This window comes from Giraffa tippelskirchi, chromosome 1, assembly GCF_054371585.1.
Source record: "Giraffa tippelskirchi isolate mGirTip1 chromosome 1, T2T-mGirTip1v1.2.pri, whole genome shotgun sequence".
In the NCBI taxonomy this organism is placed as follows: domain Eukaryota; kingdom Metazoa; phylum Chordata; class Mammalia; order Artiodactyla; family Giraffidae; genus Giraffa; species Giraffa tippelskirchi.
This window is the reverse complement of record NC_137275.1, coordinates 73,927,515-73,935,671: the sequence shown is the minus strand read 5'-3', so window position 1 is coordinate 73,935,671 and position 8,157 is coordinate 73,927,515. Positions and strand designations below refer to the sequence as shown.

Sequence of the window (8,157 nt, the reverse complement as noted above, 5' to 3'; positions counted from 1 at the left end):
TAAAATAAACATTACACAGAGGAAGGTTAGAGGCCTGGAAAAGCTGTCTTGGGTCCTCTGTCACCTGTCTTTGTGGTGGAGTGGGTCTTTGATTTTGTTGCTTGTTAACTTGCTCACAGTCCTGTCTACTTTAGTTCTTGATGGCCACATGGGAATAAAGAGGCTTTCCCCTGAAGGGGACTTGTCTGTTTAAGAAGCTTGCATTGCTATTCAGATTCTCTGACTAATACTTTGAATTTGACCATTCATGATGGAGCCCACCAACAAACAGGAAGATTACTGCTCTGTAGCTTTATGAAAACAGTTGGAATAATTACAATATCTTAAAGAGCTAAAAATGTAAATATGTAGAACTGTAGAAAGATTTTGGAGTATAAAATTTCTCATAACAAACCTTAAAAACAACGAGATGAAAATATAACAGGAACAATATAAAAGAACCAAGTGACTCACCTAGGCAGCAATCGGCTGCCTACCTAAATCTCATTTTATTTACTTTGTGATTCATCAAGAGCAAAAGACCTCTATAATGCCCACTACTAACCCAGACAACAATTCAAAAATTTTTAAAGGATTGTTTTGAGAATCTAATTGCAAGTTTTTATTGGGAAGAGTATGATAAACTAACAGCATCATTTATTTCCCTAGTACTGTGCATTTTTCCATTCTGATTTTAGAGCTATAAGATACTAACACTTTGAAACCAAATATATATTTTGGAAAATATTGTTTATAACTGAAGTACAGATTAGGTATAATGGAGAAATCAACATACATTGAGGCACGTTTATAAATGCAAAATAGTATTCCAGTTAGGTTACCTTGAATGCATTAGAATGAGTAAAAACAGTTATCTGTGAGGTACAGAGATAGAAAGTAGAAAGCATAATTTTCTAGTTAATGTATATAATAATAAGAGCTTATTTACTGCATAGGTTAATAAACTTAGCCTTTTCAAAAGAATCTAAAACCTGAGGTACTAGTTTAATGATAAACAAGTGTTACATTACATAGCAATTCTCTACAATGTGTTAATATCTATATTTAAATAAAATGTTCAAAACCAAACCCAGAGATGTGAAATGCGGAGTGTCTGATTTATAAGATAATGAAGTTGTTATATTAAACCTTACCTTTGGCAGCCCTGTAGTGAGAAGGCAGGCTCCCAGGAGTGAGTGACACAGATTGAGTACTCTCTCTGCTCTCTCACTCACTCATTCACTTGCTCTTGTGGGCTATAAACTCTTTTTTGCCTTCCCACAGCCAATCACTGTCATGGCCAAAGTGATGTCAGAATGTGGATTCTCACCAGAAAACTCCCGAGCTTCCACACTTTTTCAAGACACAAGCTCAGTTGAATAAACATGAACTGTGGTTCTAGTGCCAAGAGGTTTGCATTGTGGAATTTAATTGAAGGTTAAGATGAAGATGAATAGTTTGAGTTCTGAATATATATAAAAATATACTGGATTTGAATTAAAATAAATAGTAAGAGATTTAACTATTTAAAATTTTCATAATTATACAAATTTTCACTGTGTTGAAAGGGAGGAAAACTTACTGTAATCAGATACAGTCCTACATTATTAGTTTAGTAAAAAAAGAAAAAGAAACTAAATAATAAAAGACAGGAGCTGATAAGAAATTAATACTTTAAAATCAATTATTTTATATTACTCAAATATGATTTAGTGACTCATAAATTTGGTATAATTAAATGTCAGAATTATAAAATATATTTCCTGAGATACATTTCTGAGTATAAAATTTATACTAAGTTTTTGAGAATCCTGCTACTGAGAAACAGGTTGCACTTTTTTCTTTGTAAAATAAACCTCTTTAGACTATCTACTTATATGGTCTTTTTCTGTTGTACAAGAAATGTCACCTCAGTGTATTTTCTTGGGCTTCCATATACCTCTTTTCTGTTCATTTTCACATTTAATTTTTTTCCCATGGGTATAGAAAACAATGATTAGAGCTGGCAAGGGTGAGCTGTTGTTATAGAAATGATTCATGGAAACCAGACAGACAAGAAACTGATTGATAAACTAAAGTACTGAATTTTTTAATTTGCAAAGAGAAACTTAGCTTAATAGCTTGCATATTCTGCTTGTCCAGTCATTAAACCTTCCTCTAACTGTGAAGTCTACCTGAGAAACCAAAAATTAATAAATAATAGTTTTAAGCATATGTGCCAGTCACCCTGTTAGATGCTTTGGATAAATTGTCTTTTGTTTCAGAAAAGTTGTTTAAAAGATATAGACTCGTAGTAAAGACAAATCAGTTCAGTTCAGTTCAGTCACTCAGTCGTGTCCGACTCTTTGTGACCCCATGAATCGCAGCACGCCAGTCCTCCCTGTCCATCACCAACTCCTGGAGTTTACCCAAAACCATGTCCATCGAGTTGGTGATTCCATCCAGCCATCTCATCCTCTGTCGTCCCCTTCTCCTCCTGCCCCCAATCCTTCCCAGCATCAGGGTCTTTTCCAATGAGTCAACTCTTTGCATGAGGTGGCCAAAGTATTGGAGTTTCAGCTTCAACATCAGTCCTTCCAAATTGGATAAGCTCTAAAAATTCAACTCAACCCCATCTTAGTTCAGTTTACCAAACTTTGAATTACTGAACTGTCCACTGACCCAGGACAATGGAAAGCAAATGTTCCAGGATGGAGAGCCAAAAAACAAGACAGATCCTGTCTTTGTCTTTAAAAATTTTAGAATCCGCCTCCTTTGCAGGAGACACAGATTCAATTCCTGGGTCAGGAAGATCCCCTGGAGGAGGAAGTTGCAACCCACTCCAGTATTCTTGCTTGGAAAATCCCATGGGCATAGGAGCCTGGTGGGCTACAGTCCACGGGGTCACAGAGTCGGACATGACTGAGCAACTGAGCATAGACGCACGTGTAGACAGATCTTGGGCCGAGCAGTCAAAATATATGCAAGGTTTAGAGGTGCTATGAATGTAGGGTGTTTTAATTCTAAATGACAAATGAGAAATGGAGCTGGGCTGTGACATCAGAATAGGAATTTGCTATCCATAGATAAGATGTTATCAAGAAGGAAGAGAAAAAACATTCTTGGGGATGAGTTTAAAGGATATGGAAACATATGAAAAACATACCAACGGCATCTAATATTCACTGAGTTCTGTCATGATAGTTCTTCATTTGTGCAATTTTACCTATCCTTCCCACACAGAAAACAATTCTATGAGATTATTCCCATCTACAGGTGAGGCAAGTGAGGCCCAGGGATGGTGAGTATACCCTGGGTTAGATGGCTAATAAATGGGGGAATCTTAGAACCAAAGTCAAGTCCAATTCTAGAGTCTACTTTTAATCGCTATGTATCCTTGCTGGCACACTGAAAAAACTTCAGTGATTCAATAGATTGGAATATAGTGAATGGATGTAGGGACAGATGAGGTTGGTCAGATAGGCAAAGGCCAGACGAGGGAGGGGGCTTAGGCTGCACTAAGGGATACAGACTCCACCATGGAAATGAGAGAATCCCAAAAGATTAAAGCAGAAAAACAATATATTTAGAATTGAAGTTTGGAAAAATCTTTTGTTGATAAGGCAGAGGTGGATTGAGGGAAACGAGATTGTTGTGGAGGGGGGAATTTCAAGAAGATATTTTAGTGGTCCAGAAAAGCAACAGAAAAGGTCTAAACTAAAGCAGTAGCAGTGGGGAATGGAAAGAATGGAGCAAAGAAAAGTGATGTTAAATAGATAAAAGTAATAGGACTCAGTAGAAGTAAGAGAGGTGGAGAAGATTAGGGTGATTTCTGGATTTAGGGCTTGGGTAACTTTGAGAATGGTGCAGTCACATCTCATGCAATTCCTAGCAGAGTAATTGGTACAATATAATCACTCAGTAAGTTGTTAATAGTATAAGATACAATAAAAGGGGTTGAGAACCGAGAATCAAAAGACTGAAAGTTTGTTCTACCAACATGTGAACCTCTTAACCTCAGGAAGACTTCAATTTAAGCCATCTTTTAAAAATAAGGGAATTTTCACACCAAAAAAGAACTGACCATCAGTCAGTTGGACCATCATTCCTCTGTCACCTGTGAAGCATTCTTCCCAGTCAACAGGACTTGAACCTGATGAAATCTCTATATCTAGAGAAATTATAGGAAACAGATGACTATTTAAAATGACATCATTGGGACTCATTCAGCAAAGTTCAGAAAGTGGGAAACTTTATCAGACATATTACCTGGCTTCTGTCTTATTAGCAGGAAAAATTTTAAAAAAAGAGAGAGAAGGGAAACTATAGATTAAAAAGATTTCAGAGACATTTCTAGAGAAATTATGAAGCAGAGAAATGTTGACTGCTAATTGCATATTTTATATATTAAGAAATTATTGTTAAGTTTTATGTATAATGATGTAAGGTTGCATGTAACAGAAGGCTTCCAGTATGCTGGTTTCGGTCTTGCATAAATCCTTTGTTCCTCATAGCACCTGAAAGCAGGCACTGGAGGAACTGCACAAAGTTCCTGGAATAATAGGAATTTATGCATCTCGTTCGTATGAAAAATAGCTTCTCCATACGGTGAATAGCAGCCATTTACTACTCTTTTCCCTTCTGGTATGGAAAGTAACTTTTACAATCCCCTCCCTTGAAAATGACTCTAGCCTCCAGCTTTCTGAATAACTTGTAAGATTTTTTATCCCTTTCTCTGCTAAAAAGGGCTATCTTGTAAGAGAGTATATATATGCCCACAATATGTTAAATAAACGCCTTTGTTCCACCAGAACTCTGGTCCCTGTGTCTTTCTTCATCTCTCTCTGTCTCTCTCTCTGTCCCCTTCAGGTTGCTCAGCCTCTTTTTTTCCTTCTCTCACTTTCTTATCAGTCAACTCTGTACCCCCAAGGTCCGGTCCATTAAAGGACCACAACATAATGATATTATTATCATGTTTTTAAAATAATTCTCATCTTTTAGAGATTCAATCTTAAAATATTTATGGATGAAACAGATATCATGGGGTGGGGAAAAAAGATGAAACAAGGTTGGCCATAAATTTATAATCATCAAATTGGTGATAAGTCAGTGGAGATTCATTATACTATGCTCTTCACTTTTGTATATGTTTGTAGAGGTCTGTACATAGTTATTTTTTTAATGGAAATGATTGAACTAAGTGATCTTTAAGACTTTTCCTGTTTCTAATATTCTGTAATCTCTTATTTTCTATAAATTATTTAAGTTTGATATGTCCTTTCCAGGAACCTCTAATCTAAATTGGCTGCATTTATTCGTGCTAATTGGAACATTCTGAGGAGTGGTGCTAGAAAAAAAATCACAGATCCTTACTCCTTTTTTTTTTTTTAAATCACGGTTGATCCAACAAAACTTTTTGTTGAAATCTCACTATCGTAATGGTCTTCTTTCTTTAAACAGGTTGTTATGAACTGATTCTCTTAGATGCCATATGAATATAGATTCATCTCATTGATGCCACAACTAAGTTGCACTGTGTGATGAGTCATTTCTGGAAAAACCCCACACTCGTTGTGATGTACACTTCTTTCTTACCTGCCGTGTTTACTCAGTTATCAAATATTATTAACACTTCCTCCACAGTTTCTTTGAAATCCATCCTGCCTCTTTTCCTGTTGCTTCTGCCTTTGTTCAAGTTCTCATTACTTCTTGCCAGGTTATAGTAGTAATATTCTAACTGTGGCATGTTGCCTCTTTCCCCATCCCCAGACTTCTGTGGCCACAGGATTTAGAATCAAAGATGGAGCTGAAGTCCTGGTGTTGTCTCTTGCTAGCTTTTAACCTTGGGTTAAACTCTCTCAGCCTAAAAACTCTGCCCCCAACTTTTATGTCCAACATCGTTTATTACTTCTTGCCTGCTAGAATATAGAGTTCAAGATGCTCTAAGTAGACTTATGAATAGCCAAGTCTAAGAAGTAGATGGCCACCTGATGCAAAGAGCTGACTCATTGGAAAAGTCCCTAATGCTGGAAAAGATTGAGGGCAGGAGGAGAAGGGGGCAACAGAGGATGAGATGGTTGGATGGCAACACTGACTCAATGGACATGAGTTTGAACACAGTCCAGGAGATAATGATGGACAGGGAAGCCTGGGGTCACAAAGAGTCGGACACAACATAGTGACTGAACAACAGCAACAACAAAGAAGTAGATAAATATTCTAAAACATAGTTTCATGTGAAGTCTCTTTGCAGCTCTTAATTGAAATCTTAATAACCTAGAATTTTCTAGAAGAAATGACAAAATTTTGTCTTCTCTATCAGAAAAATGCTAAAAATTCTGGGTGTGCCAAAATACTGGTTATTACTAAACCCTTATACTGTCTCTTCCATATCTCCCTCATCCACTCTTTCTCTCTGAAACCAAAAGTAGTATGTAGTTTGTACATCAACCCTCACATCTACAGTATTCTTCTACTGAGCTATCTCACCATCAGCCTGGTTGCTCTTTGATACTTCATCATTGAACCCTTTTCTACCCAATCTAAGGTGTCATACCCCTTTAACCTTTTTATTTCCAGTATGCATTTTTGCCTCCAGCCAGGCTTACCCGTTCAACCTTTGCCTAATTTTTCCATCAGTATTTCTCTGGACTTGTATGTAATTAATCAATTGCTACCGCTTATTGATGGTAGCTTGGGTGGTGGGAGCCACAAAAGATACATTTATTTCAATTAGAGTTTATAATCCAATCAAGTTCTCCCTCCCCTCTTCCCTCCCAGGCCTCTCCTGTTTATGTGAAAGTCAAGTAATGCTTTTCCTAACCACACTCAACTTCCCAGCAAAACTTTCACATATTCCATAGCCAGAAAAAACAAATACCAAACTGTACCTAATATAAATTCCTATTTAAGAACCATCATATTCTCTTGTGTGGTACTGGTGGTGGTGATGTGTGTCCATGTCATCTGTTTTTTATTGTGAGATTCTAGAGGGCAAGGACTGTATCTATTTAAATTGCTATTTACAGAGTCAGGAAAACCACATCTATGGTTATTTACATGAGACTGGACGTTCTCATATATTCTGACATCAGGTGAACAATAATGAGATGTATCAATGAATTCCTTGCCCTTTCTAAAGGAGAAGGCAAATATGTTAGCACACAGTGCTATTAGCAGACAGTTAACTAAGTAAACTAAGAGTACTTATAGACTGTTCTCTGTGTTGTGGTTCCTGTCTCCAAGGGAAAGGTTCTGAATTTGTCTCCTTCCAAATTTTGAATAAAAAATATTTGGAAAGAGATTAATGAATGAAAGTTAAATCTGGTTGGATCTCTCTATAGCCTTCCCTGGGAGTTTATCTGTCTAGTAGATAGTAACATCTGCTTCTCCCTATTTGGCTCTCTTTCACTGGAATTTAATTTTTGAGTTTCTTTCATAAAACAAAGAAACAAAACACCCTTCATCCATAATATTCCCACCTAGCTAGCTACTCATATATTTTTCTCTTCCTCTTCACAGCCAAGTTTCTTAAGAGGACCAGTATTTAATGATACAACTGCTTCACTTTAAGCTCATTTCTCAGCCCACAGCAGTGTGGCCTCTGTCCCCATAATTCTGTAGAAACTTAGCTTGTAAATATTACCAATGACTTTATTCTGGTTAACCAATGAGTTCTTGCTGGTTAATTGTAGTGAGCACTTTTCAGTCACTTTCCTAGGTAGTGTCTATAGCAGTTAATGCTGCTGTTTTCTCCTCTTTCAAAAGTTCTACCTCCCTCCCACATACATGGTACTGCATTCTCTGGTTTCCTCTTTCCTCCCCACCTGCTATTTGTCAACTTCTCTCGTGTGCTTCTCTTTCTCTAGCTGTCTTTTAAATGTTGATATTTCCAGCGTTCTGTTCTTGTCCATCTCCTCTTCACATTCTCCAGAGTCTTTCTGGTTGAGCTTTTTCATTCACCTTCTCCAGAGTCTTTCTGGTTGAGCTTTTTCATTCCCATAGTTTCACTTATCCATCTGCCAGGTTTTTTTTTTTAATTCAAATTTTCCTCTTGCCTTCAGGGTCATACATATCAAAGTTATAATGAAAATATCCCCTTGGAAGTTCCCGGATTATCTCAAATTCCCAGATGCCCTTCTATTTTTTTTTTTCCAATTGCTCATACTAGAAATTTGATATCATCCTTATCATGTCTGT

The 8,157-nt window shown here is 36.9% G+C and overlaps 1 long non-coding RNA gene across 1 annotated transcript in view; it reads left to right on the top strand.

The window, feature by feature from the left end:
• LOC145546576 (uncharacterized) overlaps positions 1 to 8,157 on the top strand; it is a 266,864-nt gene that overhangs the window by 182,678 nt on the left and 76,029 nt on the right. The window lies entirely within an intron of this gene.